Here is a 6,914-nt window from a genome sequence, read left to right on the forward strand (position 1 = left end):
CAAGATGTTTATCTACTCTACACTCAGCCGACTGTTTGAGTTCTGGCACAACACCTCATCTGCATTTCTTTGCTACTGGACTTGTGACGAATCGTGTATTTGTTGGAAAATTAGAATACCAAATTACCACTTGAGGAAATGGCCGACCTAAATAGGAGACTCTTCCCAGTCGCAAAAAGATAGGATATAGGCTAAATAGTATAACAGTTCCAATTCAAATAGAATTTGACTCTAATAGGAAATAAGCAAGTAAAAATTATTTTGATGTAAGGAATATGGGAACTACCAAATAAATGTCTAAATTTGAAAGCAAAGCCAAAAAATAAATTGCATTTTAATTCCTTTGAAAACCCTATTTACATATTATTAAGAAAATTTTATTCCAGAATTACTATCGCTGAGTACCAGGTTAAATCATTCGCTGACAAAAAAAAAAAAAAAAAAAAAAAAAAAAAAAAAAACATTGGTTCAATTGCAGTGTAGCTGGTGTCTCGATAATTTATAATTTCAATAGGCCCTATCTAATATTTAAAATGAAGAGGAGAGTGGGGCACATTGAACACTTTTAAAACTTTAATTTTTTATAAATAAATTTATGTGTTTTTAATAAAAAAACATTGTTACATTTAGTCGTAACATAATGTTGGCTTTAATTTAAAAAGTTATTTTTTAAACCCTCCAAGTTAACATGTTAATGTGCAATATCTGTTTTCACAAAGGTATGCAAATCGTTCAAAAGTACCCCACAATTGAACACACTAATTAGTAAAATGAAAATTTTTATTTTACAGAAATTGTTATGCATGTGAGTTGATAAAAACAGTTCTTATTACTATTGGAACTAATTCTTCATTTAATGTTTTAGATTCACATTATTTGTAGCTAAATGTTGCAAAGTTAATAGCAAAATTATAGTATTTGTTCGCTGCACGTGCAGTTCTCACACTCATTGTTGGTTGAGGAAGCTTATAGTCACTTCTTAAATTATTACTATTCATTACTGTCTTGTATAGTAAAAAAATATAATCAGTTGTGGTACATTTGAACAACATGCTTACCAGAGGAAAACATGGTGTTCAAATGTACCCCTCAGACTCTGTTCAAATCTACACCACTAGGCACCATTTTGCAAAAAGTTAAAATATGTCTTTTTGAATCGTAATTTATCAATGTGAAATGCATAATTGTACCTAAATATGTATAAGCCATAAGGTAAATGGATCAAACTTATCTGTAATGTAGTTTCTATGGAAAATTTACAAATCCCTACTGCTAAAAAAGTTTTCTTGTGGCGCTCTAAAACTTTTTTTCCCAACAACAAACTAAGAACTGATCAGAAATGGAGGGAGATGAATGCAACCTGTTGTTCTATTTGAGGGCAACATTTTACAGCTGGTCCAATGGCCTGCGAGTATAAAAATGACGGCAAATTTAAACCGTTCAAATGTGCCCCACTCTCCCCTAATGAAAGTTACACACATAAGTACAAAACAATCAAACGGGCAATCAAAACTTAAAGAAGCATTTGTTATCTAATAGTTAAATTCTCAAACAAAAATCTAACCATAATAAAACATTGTCATAAATTCACTTATACGAATGTACAACAAAGAATGGCATAAACAGAAGACAAAGGTCTGGAATGTCTGTTTACAGTTGTGAAACAGTTAGTGCTGATATGGCAGCAACAACACAGGACGTGCTGATAACACATTTACACACACACACACACACACACACACACACACACCAATAAACCAACTGAGGTCAAGCGTAACCTCAACTTCCTGTAGTACCTCTGCATGTACATTAATCGTTACATTTAATATAGAGTAATTGCTATGATATTTAACTTTTTTATCAGTCAACTCTGTGTTAATCAATTTTTACCTAAATTTCTTATTTCCCTTAAAATCTAGTTGAGCCTTGATTATAGATGTACACTACCTGTTAGTACCGGTGCTTGTTCCATTTCTATGTTAATATCACAGTTCAATTAAGCTACCAACAGAGTATGCAACTGAAAAAAGTATTTTTACTGGTGGACAAACTATTTTAACATGCAAAATGTGAAGATAATTCATTGTAACCTATAGCTTATTTTAAATCCTCAATAACTATGAAAAACTAGGAGAAAATATAGACTAAGCTTAATAATAGTGTGAAATCTTACAGGTTTATTCAACTACGATGTATTATCTTAGCTTTAAAAACTGCCACCGGCTGCTTCATATAACCTACATTGTTTAAACTCAAAATGTATTTAGTTATTTGAAACAAATTTAAAAATAAATTTTTAGGCCTACTAAGGTTATTGAACACCATGCTGCAAAAGCCTAATATGGCTTGTCTGCAGCTCATTTAAAGACATGTGATGTCTAGCTGTATATCCAAAGTCAAGCTTGGACTGAGAAATTAATATGAACAAGGAAAATATAATGGGTGGTTGTTGTAATGATTTTATTAGCTTTTATTTAAGAATGTAGAAAATGTAACATGCATCCATTATTCTTTTAATTTCTATTGTTATTTGGTTGTTTTAATCTGCTAAGTGAAACCTAATTTTTTATCACTAAATTCTAACAAACAAAAGTTAGAATAAGGCAAGATGTCAAGGTCTATGTTTTTGTGCTTTTGGTAACAAAAGTAAAAATTTTCATGTGTTGGTTTGGTGCATATTTTAAAATAATGGGCCTAATGCTTGATGATGTTTAACTACACAAAAATACACTTGTACAAAAGTATTAAAACAGTAATCAAAATTTGACGCATAAAGAAAATGTCTGGATTTTTATAGAAATTTTACCAAAACAGGTTTAGATACCCCGCTGCAGCAAACCTGCAGACTAAGCAAATTTCAACTTGTCTGATTAAATTTTTACTCAAATATTTCCATAAATAAGAAATATTTAGGCCTATTCCCAACTTAAATAACATTAGATTTAACAAGTGCTTAGGTTTGCTACTATGGGCAAAGTAAAAAGTGTTTTTTGACCATACGTCAAAGTCCTATACTGAAATAGATAAATTTGCAACATTTCATCAACATATATATCCATAAACACGTAAACTACAACAGTTTTCATTTTCTCCATAAGAATAACAAGGGAATTTTAAATTAAACTTTTTTTAGAATTTTCTCCCTAACCCTTAGGCAAACAACAGCGCTTCATTAATACTAAATTTTTTCAAGCTCTACAAAATGGTTTAGAAACAAATTTCAAAACTTTTTGCTTTTAGGGTAAAAACTGAAAACCCATTTTTATCCCATAAACCCCTGTTCCCATGGTCGGATCATGCTGGTTTGCAAACTCGTTAGAATAAATGTAGGATTACACGTTTATACCGAATTTCATCAAAATAGAATCATTTTTGCTCGAGTGATCGTGCTAACGGACATATATTATATATATATTATATTTTCAAATTGAGTAGAGTATTTATTTAGCAACGCTCCTAGCTGGGTAGCTGTTGCAAAGATCACAAAATTACTCGAGGGCACCTGCAGGTTATTTATTCAGGAGGGCGCAAACGGTACGGTATCTTGTTCCATTGATTGCAGATATGCATTTATTCTTTTTCATTTGTTAGTGTATTATGTTACATACTTTATTTATCAGTATGTAAACACAATAAATAATCGGATTTCTTTTGGACACAATGAGCGGTCTTAAACTATGCAAATTTTAATTTATATTTGATTATTTTTTTCCTTACTAATTTGAAAAGCTTCGCGGCCCCCCTGCTGCTACTGCATTTATAGTTGGTGTTGGCAACCAAAGGTGTAACCAACCTTTTAAATGATATCTGGTGATTTTCAGTGGAGGACTATTTTAGAGTTTTCATTAACTTAACCCTTCAAAGGTGTCACAATGAAGTTTTCCTCTGATCGCATTTAATATTATAGAAAAATATGCGTTATCACCGGCCAGCAGTTTCAATAGTAACTGTACACCTCAAACGCCTCTGTCTAAGAAACCGATTGAACATCATTTCACTCTCCCCTGAGCTAATGTACAGAGTTAATAAGTTGAGGTCTGAAGAGTCACGAAGGACGGAGACTGCTCTCATAAGTCACCGCTCACGCTTCAAGGTTCCCAGAGTTCTCCGTTTGTCATTTATGGTGTTTTTTTATTTGATATTTATCGTTATAAATATGTCTAGTAGGCCTAAAGTTTTTTATTGATGTACCTACCTAAACTTTTTTTGATTATACATAATTTTATACCTTCTTGTATGAATTGCATTGTTTGTCTAATGTTCGAATCACAGAAAATAATCCCTTGTATCACCTATATATAAAAGATAAAATGTCCAAAAACGTTAATACGCACATATTTTTTTATAGTTTAAAATTAATACTCTATGGATCTCCCTTTTTTATGACTTAGGTAACTGTAATGAACGTTACCCACGAATACCCACGAACAGTTTTAAACTCAACTAACTGTGACACTGACACTGACATACTAATGCTCCATTTTTGGTTAACATCACTGACTCAAGCACTTACTATGAAAAATAATAAAATGGTGAGGAAGCTATAGGCCTAAAGTCATATTAATGTTTATTCTTGTCCTTATAAAACTTTAGCAGCTGCAGTTTTTAGTTTGGCTTTTTAATCAACAATACTAACTTACCAATCACAAGGTTCAGAGAAAACTGAGAATTTAGCTGAACAGAAAAAATATGGAACCATTTTATAAAGAATCAATGTATCTTTAATAGGTAGGTTAATGATTTCCAGCCTGCCAATTCTTCACTTAATCACAGCTAAAGTAAGATACAGCGAGGATACAAGCTTATGGGACAACCGTGCACTTTAGCTCTGCTATGGTGGGGCGGAAATGTACTTTTGTACCGAGCAAGGAAGAGCCCAAACAGCAATAGTCATTTATCATTTTTGTACAGCTCATTGCGAGCCCTGTAGTACCTGATGGCGAGGTGGAAAGGGGACGATGTATAGAATTGCTCTAGACACCAGCAACTGATGCTAGACACCACTTAAGTGTACCATTAAATGTATCCTCCATAGGCTATCTTACTTTTCTGTGACTTGTGATTAATATCAAACTTAGTCAAGAATGGGAGTTCTCTTATTTCTAATGTCTTCACACCCTCTTTCAATATTCTAAGCTGTTGCAGCTGTTTTCCAGTGCCGTGTTAAGGGTTAACTTATGATGTTGTATTCACAGAATAAATGGTAGCCAGTGTGATTTAGTTTACTCTTTCTTCTGTGGTTGACATGCACTGTGGTGTTTTTCCTTGCTTGAAGCTGACTTCTCAACTTGTGTGTAGGCCTATAAGTGTGCATTTTTCTTTACTGCTCATGGTGAAAAAGAACCAGTGTAGCAAGAAGTATTTTAAGTTGTGTTGAAATCAGGTACGCAAAAGTAATGTGGTTCACTTTTTAAACTGTAGGTCCCTTAGTTGCCATTGGCTGTATGGGCTAAGTTATTAATTAACAGCTGTGTTTAAAGGAACGTGTCGGCCTTAAACTTAGTCACTAACAAGACTTTAAGATCGCGCCACTCATCCTACACTCATCTCCATTCATACTTGGCTTATAATACCTTTGTATGGTCGCTAATTTCAGAATAAAGTAAGTAGCTCACTTATTAAGGTTTACCCAGACAAATTATTTACAGTTCTTCAAAATGGGTGTGTTGCTAGCCTAGTGGTTAGCGTTTCGGACTTGGGTGCGGGAGGGACGGGTTGTTCAATCCCCGGCACATCCATAAAACTTTAATGGGTTTGGACCGCTTTCCCTTAAAAGTGTTTGACTTCATACTTCATTACAAAAATGCCACTAGCGTAGATACAAGCAAAAAAAAGAATGATAAATTATGAGGGACAGCAATTCAATCTGTTATGATTCCATAACTCATTGCTAATGAAATGAGGAAAATAAGATAAGTTAACAACCTTAGGGTTAGCCTAACCAGATCCATTTGCATAACTTAAGTTTATTGCTGAAAACATGTAACTTACATTTATTAGGCCTAAGTTAACTTAAATAATGTTAACTTAACTTATAGCCTACCATACTGTTTTGATGGAGGGATGAGATTTTAAAGTTTAGGCCTAAATAATAATAATATCTAAGATGAACTAGCAACTTAGCCCTAGGCCTAATCAAGGTAAGAAATACCTTTAAGGTAACAAGAGGGAAAGGTCCAGTTTCTCCAGATTGTTGACGGACTCGGCTCAAGTAACTTAAACGGACGAACATAAAATGGGCTTTTTTAATATTATTATGATAATAAATAAACCACTAATAATAAAATTAACATTAAATGATGATTTTAAAGAAATGAAATAGGTGTAACTTAATTCATTACTTACCAAATAAATTGAAATGTCAATAAACATCCAGAACTGCCGATGGCTAGGACTAAGGCAGGTTTCTTAACACTTAAAGTGATTTAATGAATGAAAAACATATTCTTAACATAAACTTCACTCAAAACATAAGTTGTGAATAATTTTGAAAGCGACATTATTGTAATATACCCTCAAGAAACATGAACAAAACACCTAAATAAATTGAACACAAATGGAACGTCCATCTCTTTACGTTATTATGTTTGTCGCCACTTCCGAGTTCCCAGGAATCCCAGGACAGGAGCAGAATGAAATAAAATGAACTGAAAACTGATTGAGGAGAAGAGAAGAAAACATTAAATGACAGATTAAAAAAACAGTTTTACATCTACCCAGGTTAGACAGTACATTAGAGATTTTAAAGCCAAAGATTAAGTATATAATTCCTAGTATATATATCACCCGGTTATGCCATTCCGGTACATGTAGGCGTTTCATTGATTAATATTCATCTATTCACTCACTGTCTATAATAGTGAAGTTGGCGTACCCACATTTTATGCTTCGTAACTTTTTTATTTTTTGAGAAC

At 33.0% G+C, this 6,914-nt stretch overlaps 1 protein-coding gene across 3 annotated transcripts in view; it reads right to left on the minus strand.

The window, feature by feature from the left end:
* LOC128993582 (activated Cdc42 kinase-like) overlaps window positions 1-6,613 on the minus strand; it is a 60,172-nt gene extending 53,559 nt beyond the window's left edge. For all 3 annotated transcript variants that reach the window (XM_054417565.1, XM_054417564.1, XM_054417563.1), the window contains exon 1: window positions 6,346-6,613. The gene's annotated coding sequence lies outside the window, so the exon portion shown is untranslated. The remainder of the gene's footprint in view (window positions 1-6,345) is intronic.
* Between the last annotated feature and the right edge of the window lie 301 nt (window positions 6,614-6,914).

This window comes from Macrosteles quadrilineatus, unplaced genomic scaffold (genome assembly GCF_028750875.1).
Source record: "Macrosteles quadrilineatus isolate MER2022 unplaced genomic scaffold, UCM_ALF_1.0 Scaffold_4__1_contigs__length_99947679, whole genome shotgun sequence".
In the NCBI taxonomy this organism is placed as follows: Eukaryota; Metazoa; Arthropoda; class Insecta; order Hemiptera; family Cicadellidae; genus Macrosteles; species Macrosteles quadrilineatus.